Here is a 16,720-nt window from a genome sequence, read left to right as displayed (position 1 = left end):
GTAGATCAGGCTAACGCAGGAGGGGGAGCCTAGCGCTCTGGGGGCGGGGCCGAGAGGGGCTCCCCGGGAGTGGACGGTGGAGGGGCAGGCCCTGGTGGGGTGGACGGTGGATGGGCAGGCCCTGGTGGGGTGGATGGTGGAGGGGCAGGCCCTGGTGGGGTAGACGGTGGAGCGGCAGGCCCTGGTGGGGTAGACGGTGGAGGGGCAGGGCCAGGTGGGGTAGACGGTGGAGGGGCAGGCCCTGGTGGGGTAGACGGTGGAGGGGCAGGGCCAGGTGGGGTAGACGGTGGAGGGGCAGGCCCTGGTGGGGTGGACGGTGGATGGGCAGGGCCAGTTGGGGTGAACAGTGGAGGGGCAGGCCTGGGTTGGGTAGATGGTGGAGGGGAAGGGCCAGGTGGGGTAGATGGTGGAGGGGCAGGCCCGGGTGGGGTGGACAGTGGAGGGGAAGGGCCAGGTTTGTGTATGGTGGCTGGGGAGGCCGCAGAGGCAGGAAGGGGAGAAAATGAAGCTGTGGGAGCCTTTGTCCTGCGCAGACGCCATGCTGAGGGCTTGTCCTCCATTCTCCTACTTGACCCCGCATGGCCAGCCTCTTGGTGAAGGAGACAAGAGTCCCGTTTGTCCCCGGTCACCAGCCTGTAAGTGGCCAAGCTGGGACTCAAGCCCCGGCTTGATGGCTTTCCTCTTTCTCCACACAAGGGGAAGGCGGGGGCCTGGGCTGGGGTCTTGCCTGATCTACGAAAGCCCCAGAACCCTCCCCTGGCCTGCCCCTGCCCCTCTCGGAGAAGCCGCCAGCGTGCGTGGAGGAGCCGGGAGTCTCCTGGGCTGGCCGTCCTGCTGCAGCCCGTGTGCTGGGTAACCACGGTAACACTGCCCTGTGCCCCAGGATTTCCCGGGGGGCAGCACAGAGCAGGGCCTGATGGCAGGGCTGCCAGAGTCTCGGCATGCCATCCAAATGCCAAGCGCTTATTAATCTCCCGGGGCGAGGCTTTCTGAAGTTATTGCCCTGGCGTCCGGGTCTCCTTTGTCTAGGACATAATTTTCTGGGCCTACCTCTCCAAGGCGGTCGTTAATTGCTTTGGGGAAGGCAGCTGCTGCTTAACTCCTTCCTGTCTGTGTCTGATCTCAACAGAAGGTGGCCGGTGCCCACACGGCCTTGCATCTCCCCTGGACCTGGGTGGGGACCTTGGGCTCGAGGCCCCGCCCCTGCCACCACCTGCAAGCCTCGGTTTCCCCATTTCTCAAATGCAGATGAAGCGCCCGCCCTGACTACTGGTTAATTCATCCGTGCTGTTTAATTCAACTCCGAATCTCTTGACAAGGATTAGACACACTCGAGCGTATCTATCACGCCAGTCAGCTTGTAGGAAGGCCTGTTACGGAGATGAATAAGTCGGCGAAGGAGGCACAGAGCGGGAGGGAGGCGGGGGGGCAGGTGGGGAGGACTTCCACCGGCACAGGCCTGCTCGGGGCACCCCAGGGCCGGGCGGCAGGATGCAGAGGGGCCAGCACTCAGGGGACCTGAAGGAAAGGCAAGCAACAACAATTAGTAATAGTAATGCCACGCGTTCACTGCTGACTCTGCACCGCTCTGAGCTTGCAGAGGCTGACTCAGAGGTCCTTCTGGCGGCCGCGGCGTCAGATGCCACAGCCAGGGACACCAAGGGTGACCCACACTAAGTCCAGAGACGGCAGCTGCGGTTTTACAAATCTTTGGGGACGCCGATTAGGATGGCCTCGAGTACCCAAAGGTGGGACAAACCCTGTGTTTCTTCTCTTTCTGTCCCCAACCCTGCACATCCCTTTGAATGCACATCTGTCGCACAACTGCTTATCAAAGACGGGTGTTTTGCCCCAAATCACAGGGAACATGCCTTAGAACCAGAAAGCTCTCTACATTCTTACGTCCTCTGGCCATCACAGGAACTAGAGGGCTTAGCAAGGAGGCTGAGTGACCCCTTTGTAGAGATGGGAAAACCGAGGCCAGGGGTACAGCCCATGCTGCCCGGCGGGCGGGCAGGAGAGGCGGCGGCCAGCTCACAGAGCGCACAGCTGGACCAGGGCGCCAGCCCGCTGGAGGTCGAGGCGGGCTCTGGTCTGCTCAGTCCACGGGCCCAGCAGCCAAGAGCCAGGATGACCTGTCCTCTTGGGATCAGGACCAGGTGGGGCCAGCAAGGCACAGCCTTGGCGCGAGAACTGAGGGGCACCAGGAAACTCGGTAATCAAGGTAAAAACTATTTTAATGCAATTGTTAAAAACATTAATGCAAAAAAAAAAATCCAAGGCAAACAAAGTATCAAAAGTTTAACTGAAGGTCGGATCCCATGGAGTTGGGATGAGGGTAAGACAAGGACGAAACCTCTGCAATCAGATAAACGATCTTCCAGCACCACGTTTAAAAATAAAGATCCATGCTCAGGAGTCCCCGAGGACCGAAACGCCAACATTTTCAATGGAGACAGGACCCACCTGTGCTCACGTGACGCCCCAACCCCGCCCTGCCTGGGTTTTTAAATTTTATTTTGCTCGTGTGGATATTTTTGCATTTGTTTTGATTTTTTTAAACATAGTGTCAAAAGATCACTGTCTCAGTGCCAGAGTGTGTGGCCCTCTCCCTGGCCCCAGCCAGGCACCGCCTCCCGCCCCGTCTCCCCTCTCCCCACGGCACGGCCAGGAGACGAGGACACCCAGAGCCGGACCCAGCACAGCACTCCTCCCAGAGCCCCGTCCCACCCCAGCCACCCCGTCCACCGCTCTAGGCCCGGGGGGAGCACCCCCCAGAGCAGCTGGGAGCCAAGCCAACTGGAGGCCTCAAGGCTCCCATGGAGGGACCAAGGTGGCCTTGGGCAGACGAAGGCATCCGGCCTGCCCACAGACTTTGGTTTTCTCAACACCCCTGCTGGCATCTTACCAACAAAGCCCCCTTCACCTGCACGGGCGGCAGCAGATTCTGACCTTTGGAGCCCCGTGGACCAGGACAGAGACACCCTGCCACCCTGGTGGCCTTAGCAGGCCCTGGAGAAGAGCATGGCCTGTCAAATGGGGCTGACCAGATTCGGGGCTGGCTCAAGAGGCCAGGCGGAAGGCACACTTCACCCAAAGGGACGTGGGGTTTGGGGCGGATGGTAATGATGGAAAGAAAGAGAGAAGGAGCAGAAAGAGAGCTGCGTTCTCATTTCCTCCTCGCGAGACCTTGAACGGGACACTGTCGTCTCTGATCCTCAATCTCCTCATCTATGAAATCAGGTCACCGGTCCGTGGGCACTGAGCTTGTGCACTTTGTGGCCAGCCGTCCTGGGTTTGGATCATGGGACCCTGGCAAGGAGCTGGCAGCCTCCAGCCCTGTCGCCTATAAAATGGAACAATGATAGCATTTACTTTCTGGGGCTGAGGCAGACAAATCACACAGTGTGTCAGGTGCCCGTGTGCCCAGCACACAGCGAGTGCCCAATACACAGGGTAGAACAAGAGAGCTGGGAGTCTGGCGGGCTTCTGATTACTGGCAGAAAGCTTCACCATAATCGTGAGACGAGGTGGTGGGCATCCTTGTACTGGGTTGACTAGAGGAAGGCTGCTCTCTCAGTTCCTCATGTCTAGGTGTGCCTTGAGCCGGCCCCTCCCGTGGTGGCTGGGAGGAAGAAGTGGCCTTGAATAGTGGCCGCTTATTCCACAGTTTCCCCGGGGCCCAGAGCCTGAAAGCAATCAGTCTTACATCTACCATAAGTTAATAATAAATGAATTTCCTTGATCGTTTTGCTGACACTGAGATCTAACATGTGGTGTCTGTGGCAATGATATATTGAACAACAGATAATACTCTGAGTGACAGCTCAGCAAAAAAGCTTGCGCCGGGGGATGGAGCGTGCCCCCTGCACCTAGGCCGCCCAGAAGGTGATGGCCCTGGTTCTAGGAGGACCCTTTCACACCTGGGGCTAGGGTAGAGGGGGAGTGGGGCCCAGATCCCAGGGCCCTGGTCCAGCTCTGCACTTGAAGACTATGATCCGGGCCCACCTGGCCCCTCAGGGAGCCCAAGCTGCCCTTTCTGTAAAACACTGGGGTTAAAAAATTGAAGAATGAGCAGAGGCTGAAGCCAGTGTTTAGAGCAGGAGGTCCCTGAATGGCCAATGAAGACAAGATCAAGTTCATCAGTCCCCAGGCAGCACAGGTTCCAGCAGCTGTGCATGCCCATCAGGACACAGGACCAGCAGGAGTGCCGGCCAGGATGGGACAGGCCTCCTGCGCGCTGGCACAGCACCTCCAAATAGGCCTGCTCCCCCATCCCGCACTGGGACACGGATCTCACAGGAGTCCATGCGGAGACCCACGAGGGGCACAGAGGAGGAGGCCCTTCAAACGGCCTGGAGTCTGTGTCAGTCAGCTTTTCCACTGATGCTGCGTCACCCACAGCCCCTCGCAGAAGCGTCGCGGGGGCGGCGGGAGGGCCGCTGATGCAGGGCCTCGTGTCTGGGGTCCACTGGGGCTTGGCTCGTCTGGGGGACTAGGGCCAGTGGCTCTGGCCCACATGTCCTCATTCTCCTCCTGACATCAGCCACGGCCAGGCCCGGCCTCCTCACGCTGGTGGACGGGGCGAGAGCGAGCATCAGCACGCAAGCTTGGCTCTAGCCTCTGCTAAGACCCCGCTGTTCACGGGCAGCCGGAGCCCAGAGTCAGGCGGGAGGGACTCCACGGTCCCGGGGCCCAGGCGGTGGTCAGGGAGCAATGGAAGAGCCGGGGCAGCTTCCAAGCCCCCCCAGTTGCTGGAGGGATGCAAGAGCAAATTGCGGGCCGGCAGTGGGGCAGGCGGGAACACCGCGCCGCGGCTGCACAAAGCCGAGAGCTGGATGCGTGCCCACAGCATGGGCGGGTCTTAGAAGCAGCATCGACTGGAAAAAGCCAGAAAATGAAGTAGATTTAAAAATGGAAGTCACAGGAACAGGGACTTATCTTATGAGGATCCACACATACGCAAGGATACAACAAGCCGGTCAGAGAAGGGACCAAAGGGAAGGGGAGGGAGTGGGGAACAGCCATGATGGGAAGGACAGGGTCCTGGGGGGCTCACGGTGACATCAGCTAAGAGATGAGGATCACACTGACTCCAAAGTGAATGGGTACTGTCCATGGTGCCCCAGGTCCCTTAGGTGCCCCCAGCCAGGACATTCCAGGAGCCCTCGCTGGAAGGACTCCGGGTACAACAGCCTGAGCCTCGGTGCAGACTGGTCCTCCGGCTGCACTCTCGCTGCAACCAGACTGCGAGGGGCCCCAGGGCCACAGAGCCGGGAAGGGTGAGGGGCGATTGGGGCTCTTCCAGCCTGGCCTGGGCAGGGCAGAGGTGAGCCCCAGGGTGTGCGAAGAGAGGAAGGGACCGGAACTTCCTGGGGTGGAGAGAGGCTGGAGGTGTCAGGACAGCAACTCTTCACTCCGGGCAGTGCCCGAGGGTTCACAGAGCTTTCAAGTCCACGGTCACTCGGAGATGACCATCTTGGGGAGGACACCCTCGGTCCCACTCAGCGGGTGAGCGGGCCAGGCCCAGAGGTCCTCAGGAGCTTGCCTGGGCTGAGGGGGGATCCAAGGCTTGGACTCTGCCTCCAAACCAGTGCCTGTCTCTTGGGGGAAGGAGGAAGGAAGAGGAGAGATGCTCCAGAGAGCAAGGTGCCGTCATCCTGTCGCCCAGGGCAGGCCCTGAAAGCAGGGAGATTAGGAGAAGCAGCTCATCTGAAGGACGAAGGCCCCAGGGGAGCAGGCTGACTGGTCCTGTGTTTACAACAGCTGAGAAGGCCCAGCGACTGCTGGCAGGAGCGAGGACCCCTCAGGACGAGGGCGGCCTGGCCAGCTCCCCCTCCGCCCTCCTTCTCCTCCACATTCCTGATATTGGCTCCTTCAGTCTTCAAGGCAAAATCAAAGGCCCTCAGTGACGCTTCACTGCCCACCGTTGTCATCTGAGCCTCGGAAGGGCTTCAATCTCCCCAAAGGCATCCAGCACCCCCACCCCCCGTCCCCCGGGGCCATTGTCCCTGGAGCCCTTTCTCTCCAGGAAATGCCCTTCCCCCTCTGTTCCCATCCAGCTTCTACGCCAGGCCCAGGCCATTGTCACCTCCTCTGGGAGGCCCCCAGGCCCTAGCCTAGAGGTCTGGCCTTCAGGGACGTTTGGTGCTGACCTGTCCAGCAGAGGAGGCCCTCATCTGACCTCTGTCTTCCTCCCCATCCCAGCCTTCCTGCATCCCCTCTAGAGATAACCACCAGCAGGAAAGGGCTGTTTATCTTTCGCTGGCATTGTCGACTTCCACTGCATTTTTATGTTCCCATCAACAATATATAAGGTTCTCTCGTAGGGTTTTAAATTTTACATAAATAGTGCGTTGCTCTGTGCCCCTCGCTGAGGAGAGGGGTTCCCAGTCAGCGTTGGTTTCCGAGGGTTATCCACGTTGATGAAGGTAGTTCTAGTTCAAGCTGCTAACCACCCTACCGCGGGCCTTTTTCTGGCTGTGTCACCCCTGCACACCATCCTCCTGGGGCCGGACAGGCAGGTTGCTCATAGCATCACTGTAGGATGCCGCAGGGAGCGCTTCTGTATGCATCTCTCTGTGCATGTCATGAGGAATTTTCTAGAAGCAGCACCGCTGGGTGTAGGCCACGAGCAGCTTTGCCGACACACTTGTTCTCCAGCGTGGTGGTGCCGGGGTCCTTGGGTGGGCAGCTGGTTGGAGACCCCTTGTCCCACACTCTGAATTTCTTGCTGCTGGCCCACTTCCAGCTTTTGCCCATCTGCTGGGTGTGAAATGGTATGTCTTTGAATTAACTGCTATTTTCCCCACGTAATAGCCAGATTGAGCTCCTTTGTATATATTTGCCATTTGGCTTCCTCTTTTGTGAACTGGCGAGTCAAACTCTTCACCCATTTTTCTACAAGGTTTTTCTCTTCTTCTTATCAACCTATGGATGTTCTTTATGATTGGGACATGAACATCCTGTCAACTGCACATGTTGAAACCAACCGCTCCCATCAGCAAGCAGCGTAGGAGTATGGAGACTCTTCTAGGTCTGGCTGCTTCTCCACGATGTAATTATGTTGAGGTTGAGCCCTGTCATTGCTTGTGCCTATAGTTCATTCCTTCTTCTTTCTAAGTGGTCTGGATGGGATGTACCACATTTTTTTAATCCATTCTTGTTTTTTCTTTTTTCTTTTTTTTTTTTTTTTTTGAGGAAGATTAGCCCTGAGCTAACATGTGCTGCCAATCCTCCTCTTTTTGCTGAGGAGGACTGGCCCTGAGCTAACATCCGTGCCCATCTTCCTCTACTTTATATGTGGGACACCTGCCACAGCATGGCTCATCACACGGTGCCATGTCCGCACCCGGGATCGGAACCAGTGAACCCGGGGCCGCCGAAGCAGAACGTGCATACTTAACCACTGCACCACCCGGCCAGCCCCTTAATCCATTCTTGTGTTGATGGACAATTGGGCTGTTTCCAGTTTGGGCCTTTTATAAATAAAGCTTCTGTGAACATTCATGTGCCAGTCTTCACTAGACACACGCTTTCTTTCCTCCTGGGGAGGACGGCTGGACCCTATGGTAGGTGTACATTTAACTTTTAAGAAACCATCAAACTGCTTTCCAAAGTGATTGTGCCAGTTTACACTCCCGTGAGCGGCACCTAGAGTTCCAGTTGATCCACGTCCTCACCAGCACTTGATGTGATCGGTCTTTTTCACTGTAACCATCCTAACAGACGTGTAGACGGACTGTGCTGGGGTTTTAATTTACATTTGCCTAACAACTAATGCTATTCAGCATCTTTCCCTGTGCTTATTTGTCACCCATTTATCTTTGTTGAAGTGTCCGTTCAAATCTTTTGCCCATTTTTTACTGAGTTGTTCATTTTCTTCTTGTTGAGTTTTGACAGTTCTTTATATATTTTGGACAAAAGCCCTTTATCAGATATATGATATGCAAGTAATTTCTTCCAGTCTGTGGCTTTTATTTTCATTCTTCCAACAGTGGCTTTCAAAGAAAAGATATTTAAAATCCTCATGAAGTCCGTTTTGTTTTTTTATCATGTTTTTGGCGTTATGGCTAAGAAATCTTTGCTGAACACGAGGTGACAAGGGTGTTTTCCTGTTTTCCTTTAGAAGTTGTCTAGTTTTGCTTGGTGTTTAGGTCAACAATCCATTTTGAGTTAATTTTTAAGTAGGATACAAGGAATAGGTTGAAGTTTCCTTTTTCTCTTTGGCATTTTTCTTTCTGCCTAATTGTTCCAGCATCATTTGTGGAAAAGACCATCCTTTCTCTACTCAATTGCCTTTGTACTTTTGTTGAAAATCATTTGCTCATATGTGCCTATTTGGGGACAGTCTATTCTGTTCCGTTGAGATATTTGTCTCACTTTGTGCCCATACCACACCGTCTCGATTACCCTAGTGTTATAATAAGTCTTGAAATCATAGAATATTGGTCGTCCACGGCTGCTCTCTTTTTGTAAGTGGCTTGGTTACTCTCGGGTCTTTACATTTCCAGATGAATTTTAGAAGCAGTTGGTCCATTTCTTTACAAAAACCTCTGCTTAGATTTTGATTGGGATTGCACTGAATCCACAGATCAACTCAGGGGGAATTAATATCTTAACAGTATTGATTTGTCTGTCACGTGCACAGGGCATATCTCTCCACTTATTTAGGTCTTTTGTTTCATTCAGCAATATTTTGTAGTTTTTCAATATACAGGACTTTTGTATCTTTTATCAGATTTGTTCCTAAGTATTTCATAATTTTGATGCTATTATAAATGGGATCTTTAAATTCTGTTTCCAATTGTTTCTTGTTGATACATAGAAATACAATTGTTTGTGTATATTGATCTTGTATCCTGCAACATTGCTAAATCAGTTATTAGTGCTAGCAGGGGTTTTTTTGTAGATACCATTAGATTTTCTTCAAAGACAATCCTGTTGTCTGTGAATAAAGACAATTTTACTTCTTCCTTTTCAATCTCTGTGACTCTTCTCTCTTTATCATGCCATAGTGGAACTTCCACTACAGTGTTAAGTAGAAGTGATGAGAGTAAATATAGTCATGTTGTTCCCAACCTTAGGGAGAAAACATTCAATCTTTTATCACTAAGAAGCATGTTAGTTGCAAGCTTTTCACGGATGCCTCTTATCAGGTTGAGGAAGTTTCCATCTACTCTTTATTTGCTGATGGTTTTTATCATAAATGGTGCTGGATTTTGTCTAATATGTTTTTTTGTCAAACACTATTGGGATGATCATGTAATTTTTCTTTTTTAGTTTGTTAATACAGGAAATTAAATTAACTGACTTTCAAAGGTTAAACGAACCTTGCATTCCTGGTGGGCAATCTCCACATGACCATGAGGTACTATCTTTTTTATGTATTGTTGGGTTTACTTGATACAATTATATTTAGAACTTATACATCTCTGTACATAAGAGATATTGGTCTATAGTTTTATTTTCTTGCCGTAACTTTCTCTGGTTTCCATATCAAGGTGATGCTGGCCTAATAGAATGAGTTGGGAAGTGTCTTAGTCTGTTTGAGCGGCTATAACAAAATATCAGAAGCTTGATGGCTTATAAACAACAGACACTTATTTCTCACAGTTCTGGAGGCTGGAAGTCCAAGATCAAGGTGCCAACAGATTCGGTCTAGTGGGGCCTGCTTCCTGATTCATAGACAGTGCCTTCCAGCCGTGTCCTCACCTGACAGGAGGGGATGTCTGTGGGGTCTCTTTTATGAGAGTCCTAACTCTGTTCATGAGAGCTCCATTCTTATGCCTTAATCACTTCCTAGAGGTCCCACCTCCAAATGCCATCACACTGAGCATTAGGTTATAACATAGGAATTTTGGAGGTGCACAAATACTCAGTCCATAGCAGGAAGTATTCCCTCCTCTTCAATTTTCTGCAAGAGTTTGTCTAGAATTGATATTATTTCTTCCCTAAGTGCTTGGTAGAACTCACCAGTGAAGACATCTGGGACTATGGTTTCTTTGTGGCAAAGTTCTTAAATACAAATTCAATTTCTTGACTAGATACAGATAGGGCTGTTTGGATGATCTGTTTCTTCTTGAATGAGTTTATGTCTTTCAAGGAATTTGTCCATTTCATTTAAGTTGTCAAATTCATGAGTTCATGATTTCCCTTTACGATCCTTTTAGTAGCTGTAGGATATACAGTGAAGTCACCTTTTCAAATTCTGATATTGGCAACTTGTGTCTTCTCTCACTTTTTCCTAATTACTCTAGGCAGAGGTTTATAAATTTTATTATCTTCTCCAAGAACTGGCTTTTGATTTTGCTGATTTTCTCTATTTCTTGTTTTTATATTTTCTATTTCATTGATGTTCAATCTGGTCTTTAGTGTTTCATTTCTTCTGCTTACTTTGGGTTTTAATTTGCTCTTCTCTTTCTAGTTTCTTAAGGTGAAAGCTGAGGACATCATTAGACCTTTCTTATTTTCTGAGGTAGGCAATTATTGCTATAAATTTCCCCCAAAGTACTTCTGTAATGGCATCCCAAAAATTCTAATATGTTTCATTTTCATGTTAATTTGTTCAAAATACTTTCTAATTCCCCTTTGACTTTTTCCTTTGATCCATGCATACTTTATAAGTGTCTTATGTAATTTTGAAATATTTGGAGGTATTTCAGATATCTTTCTATTATTGATTTTTAGTTTAATTCCATTGTGGTCAGAGAGCATATTTTATATGACTTGAATCCTTTTAGATTTATTGTGAATTGTTTTATGGCCCAGAATACAGTCTAGCTTGATAAATATTTCATATGCACTTGAAAATAATGTGTATTCTGCTCTTGGTGGTGGAGTGCCCTATAAATGTCAATTAAATCAAGTTGGGTGGTAGTGTTATTCAAATCTCCTACATACTGAGTGTTTTGCTGTCTACTTGTTCTGTCGGATATTGAGAGAGGTGTATCAGAAGCTCCAGCTATAATTGTGGATTTTTCTACTTCTCCTTTCAGTTCTATCAGTTTTTTCTTCACGTATTTCTAAGCTCTGATATTATATGCATAAACATTTAGGATTATGTCCTCTTGATGACTTGGCATTTTCATCACTATGAAATGACTTTCTTTATTCCTGGTAATATTTTTTTCTCTGAAATCTAGTTTATCTTATGTTAATATAGCCACTTCCACTTTTCTTTTAATTAATAGAGCAGTTTTACAGAAAAATAGAGCAGAAAGTACAGAAAACTCCCAGGTTTTTCCCCTCTCTCTTCCCAGCTGCCTGTATTAGTAACATCCTGCATCAGTGAGGTGTTTGTTATAAATTATATATAAAGTTGATACATTGAATACCATATATTGATACATTATAATTAACTAAAGACCATAGTTTACATTAGGGATCACCCTTGGTGTTGTGCGCTCTTTGGGTTTCGACAAATGTGTAACGCACTGTATCCACTGTTACAGGATCCTACATAATAGTTTCGCTGCCCTAAAAATCCTCTGTGCTCACCCATTCACCCCTCCCTCCCCATTCAATGTGATTATTTATATGCCTAAGCTTAAATCAACATTTGCTATTTGTTTTCCAGTTGTTCTGTTTTGTTCATTGCTCCTTTTTTCTCTGCTACGTTTTGTATTAATTGAACTTTCATGATTCTGTTTTACATCCTTTGTTGCCTTATGAGGCAGAAGTCGCGGGTTTGTTCTTTGAGCGGTTGCTGTAGGCCTCTGGCACACACCTTCAACTTGTCACATCTATCCTCAAGTGATGCGAGACCACCCCACACACAGTCTGAAGCCTCCTGACGCACACTCCCGTTTCAGCCCCTCAGCCCTGTGCTGTTGTCAAACATTTCACTTCTATGTGTGTTATACCCCATATATCTGTGCGCAGGGATGTTGTTATTCCTGTTATTATTTTTGTCTAAGCAGTCACTTCTTTAGAGATATTTGCATAACAAGAAAACGCCTCTTACATATTTGCTCACATAGTTGTCTGTTCCTGTGTTCTTCAGTCACTCGGCTGGATTCACGTCTCCATCATCCATTACTTGTCTTCTGCCTGAAGGACTTTCTTTAACATTTCTTGTGGTGCAGGCCTGCTGAGGATGAATACTCGCAGCTTTTGTGCGTCTAAAAAAGTCTTTATTTCACCTTTATTTCTGAAAGCTACTTTTTCCGGGTGTGGAGCTCCAGGTGGACAGTGTTTCCTCCAGGACTTCAGCAACACTGCTCCATTATCTTCCTCCCCCAATATCTGCACTGAGAAGTCAGCTGCCATCCTATCCTTGCTGCTCTCCCATTTCTAGATGTTTTTCCCCATCTGGCTGCTTTTGAGGTTTCTCTTTTTCACTGGTGTTGAGCAACCGCATTATTATGTGCCTTGGGGTAGTTTTCTATGTGTTTTTGTGCTTGAGGTTTGTTGAGGTTCTTCAAGTTCTGGGTTTTTAGATTTTATCAATTTAGAAGTTTAGATTTTAAATTTTTTTCAAAACTTAGAAATTTCTGGCCATTATTTCTTCAGATATTTTTACTGTTCCTCCCTTTGGGAGACTTCAATTACATGTACATCAAGTCACCTAAAGTTGTTTCATAGCTCTCTGGTTTTTTTTCATATTTTGAAAAATTCCCTTTGCTCTCTCTGTTTCACTTTGAGTGGCTTCTATTTTTACGTCTTCAAGTTCACTAATCTTTTCTTCTGCAATTCAAATTTGCTATTAATTCCATCCAGTACACGTTTTATCTCACACATTGACATTTTCATATTTAGAAGTTTGACTTGAGTCCTATTTTTATATCTTTTCTCTTTACTTAAATTTTTGTGTTCCTTTTATTAAAATTTATATTTATTACTTCTATTTCTACTTGACTTTTCCAACATACATATATATTCATGTCCTGACTGCTAATTCTGACATCTGTGTTCTAGACTGATTTCAACCGATTTTTTCCTCCTCATTATGGGTTATATTTTCCTGCTTTGCTCACGCTGGCTAATTTTGTATTGCATGCCAGACATTGTGAGTTTTATTTTGTTGGATGCTAGATATTTTTATATTCCTGTATGTTTTCTTTATCTCTGTTCTGAGATGCGCTTAAGTTATTAGGAAACAGTTGATACTTTCAGGTCCTGCTATTAAAATTTGTTGAGAGGATCAGAGAAGTCCTCAGTTTGTAGCTAATTATCCTCCTTGCCTGAGGTGAGACCCTCCTGTGAGCACCCTGGTGGCCCCTGCATCTTGGGGTTTTCCTCTCCAGCCAGTGTGGCCACAGGCACCGTTTCATCCAGCCCTTTCGAGTGGCTCTCTCCCCATCCTTTGTGAGTGTCCTCATAAGTTGTGCTGACCAATACTTGTCTGACTGCTCATGGGGTCAGACGTCCCTCTCTGCAGCTTCTCCTCCCTGGCACTCTGCCCTGCAGACTCTCTGTCCCTTTTACTCAACTCAGGGGCACCACCATGCTCTGTTTGAGCCACTTCCTCTTGCTGTGGCCTGGGGGCTCCCTCAAGGCTGTAAGCCGGGGCAATTGCAGGGCCCTCTCCATTTTTTCCCATAACTCAGGGTCCACTGCTCTTCATTGCCTGATGCCTAATGTAATGAAAACCATTTGTTCCGTATTATTTCCAGTTTGGAGCATGTTTCATGTGGGAAAGTAAATCTGGTCCCTGTTGTTCCACCTTTGCTGGAGGTGGAAATCTTCCGGCAGATTTGAAGGCTGCCTGCTAATCCTTTCTGTTCTTTTTTTTCTTTTTGAGGAAGATTAGCCCTGAGCTAACATGTGCTGCCAATCCTCCTCTTTTTGCTGAGGAAGACTGGCCCTGAGCTAACATCCGTGCCCATCCTCCTCTATTTATATGTGAGACACCTGCCACAGCATGGCTTGCCAAGCAGTGCCATGTCCGCACCCGGGATCCGAACCGGCAAGTTCCGGGCCGCTGAAGCAGAACGTGCAAACTTAACCACTGCACCACCAGGCCAGCCCCTCCTTTCTGTTCTTAATGGGCACGATGATGTGCCGTGGACAGGGCATCATTAGTTATCTGGCTCGGTTGCTCACAGGGCAATTCTAATCCAAGGACCAATGCAATTCTTCCTTTCTGGAAAATATCTTCAAAAATTGCTTATTTTCTCTATCATCCAGGGGGAGGGTCTCCACCTCTCCCCCACCCCAGTGACTGCCCACTCTGTCATTTCTGCCCTTTCCTCTCTGTGACATGTTACAGGTGAACTCTTCCATACGGTCATCCAATCCAATCCTTTTCTCTTTCATGATGTCTTCTGAGGTTTATAGCATCTACTGTGGGGGTTGTGGTGGGGTGTTTTGTTTTTTTTTTTTTTTTTGCTGAGGAAGATTAGCCCTGAGCTAACATCTGTGCCAACCTTCCTCTATTTTTCATATGTGGGTCACCGCCACAGCATGGCTAATGAGTGGAGTAGGTCCACTCCTGGGATCTAAACCAGCAAACCCGGGCTGCCAAAGTGGAGCACCCTGAACTTTAACCACCAGGCCATGGGGCCGGCCCCTACTGTGTTTCATTTTTGATGGCTGTTTCTCTTTTTTATATCTAGGATTTTTATTTGGTTATAAGTAACCATTTGATCTTGTTTCTTCTCTGCTTTTCCCCCATCATTTCTTATACTTTCTCACTGGGAACTATACCATCCTTAAACACTTTAAGTAACCTAAACATACTTATTCTAAAGTCTTCCTCAGACTGTTCTGAAAAATTAACCTCACCTGGAGTGAATTCACGTTCCCATTGTTGATATTTTTAGTTACACTTTTTACAGAGGCCAAACCAGCACCTTATTTGCTGGGAGAGGTTGAGTGGAGGGGGAAGCTGGTTGACGGTGCCCTGGGGCTGCTGCCTCAGCGTGGGAAGACTCCAGCTCCCATCACAGGCAGCACCGCCCGGGGGCAGACCTCCCAACGGCAAGGCCACTGAGCTCAGACTCACTTTAAGGAAGGGCAGAGGGGAACATCCCAGGAGAAAGGAAACGGGCGTGCTCAGTTCTTTTTCCCAGTTTCCCAACATCCTCCAGGTCTGCCTATTGGAAGGAAGCATCAGGAGTCGGGCAGAGAGGCAGCCCCCAAGTGTAAACCAGACCCACATCCTCATCCTCAATCCCGGCCCTCCATCCTCCACCACTGTCCTCTCACAAGCAGGCTGGAGACCTGGAGCCCACCGATGGGCCTCCCCCCACCTCCCCTCAGTCGGCAGGCCTCGGATACCCTCTCCAATCCCTGCTTTGCTCCCTCTAACCCCGTCCACCGTGCACGGGGCCAGGGCAGCCCCCGCCTACACCTGTCCACACCCGCTCCTGCGCTCGAGCCGCCTGCTCAGCATCACGCTCATCCTATGCTGGGGACTTACTTTGCAGGCTTGGCGAGAGCAGGGCGGTCCAGTCTGTCTGTTTTCCTTCCTGCTCCTCCTCCTTTCTCTGTGTGGATTCCTGGACGCATTTCCCCAGCCCTCCACCCTGTCTGGAACCAGAGGGCACAGGGCTCTTGTCCCGCAGGGTCCCTCGCAGCCCTGGGGCCGGGATCCTGGTAGAAGGCCTCTCGGCCTCTCTCTGCTCACTTGCTCCCTCAGCCGTACACCCTGGCCCCCGTTGGCCACGCTGTTTTGTTTGTTGGCTGCTGCCTTTTACAGGTGGGGGCAGCGGGGAGGGGCAACCCTGGCTTCACGCCGAGGGGCGGGCCTGGTCCTGCTGTCCCCGGAGAACTCAGAGCCATTTACCTGCGGGAGCCAAGCGTCCAGCCCCCGCTGCCCGTTTCTGAGCCCCGAGCCAGTGCACCTGTGGCTTCAGCTCTCCTCATTGCTTTGCTTTTCTTTTCCTAAAAGAGATTGAACTAATTTCTGTAGCCACTGCCTGGAAGCCAGCACTTGAGGCCCACCCACAACCCCACCCTCCCTGCTTCCCAGGGTCCTTCTCAGCCCCCTGCACCAACCGGCATCCTTGCCTCGGGCTTTTGCTGCTGCCAGAGCCCAGCCCTGCTCCATCTTTCAAGCCTAGAGTGGGTGTCCCTTCCTCCAGGAAGCCCAGCAGGATGTCTCTCCTCTGCACAACCTCTATTCACTGTGCACACTCGGTCGCTCTTGCTCTTCTTCTGTCTCCCTTGCAGGGGGCTGCACCTTATCCATGGCCCCAGCACGGCCCCCAGTATGGAGTAGACGCTTCGTAAGTGATAGTGATGAACTAATGCACGATGGTCCTCGGGTCAGGGGCTATTGGGAGATTCCCAAGGCCCCTCCTGGCTCAGTCTCATTTGCAGACTCTCTGCTGCCTGCGTACGCCCTGCTCCTCAGCACGCCAGATTGCACGCACCCCTCATGTCACCCCTGCGTGTCCCGCTCTGTGCAATGGGCATTCTCCTGGGAGGGATCATTTCAAAGGCCGCCCTCCGCGCTCCTGCCTGGACAGCCCAGTGGGCATCCTAGACAGAATCCCGGAGCAGACTCAGGACTCTGCTTGCTTGGAGAGGGAGGTCCCACCCAGGAGCAGGAAGGAAAACACAGGTCCTCAGTAAGAGGCAGGATTGGCTGATGGAGAGGATCCTGCAAGAGGCCAAAATGGACACAGCACACTCGTGCATCCGTCTCCCCTCCTGCAGTCGGCCCACACACCTGCGCGGGCACTCGCACCACACCAGGGCCTCTCTCCAGCGAAGAAAAAAGTGACACTGCCCATCCTTAGGGCCCTCAGGGATGAGGTAAGGAAGTAGGGAG

This window comes from Equus caballus, chromosome 9, assembly GCF_041296265.1.
Source record: "Equus caballus isolate H_3958 breed thoroughbred chromosome 9, TB-T2T, whole genome shotgun sequence".
Lineage (NCBI taxonomy): Eukaryota > Metazoa > Chordata > Mammalia > Perissodactyla > Equidae > Equus > Equus caballus.
The sequence above is the reverse complement of the archived record's forward strand: the minus strand, read 5'-3'. Positions refer to the sequence as shown.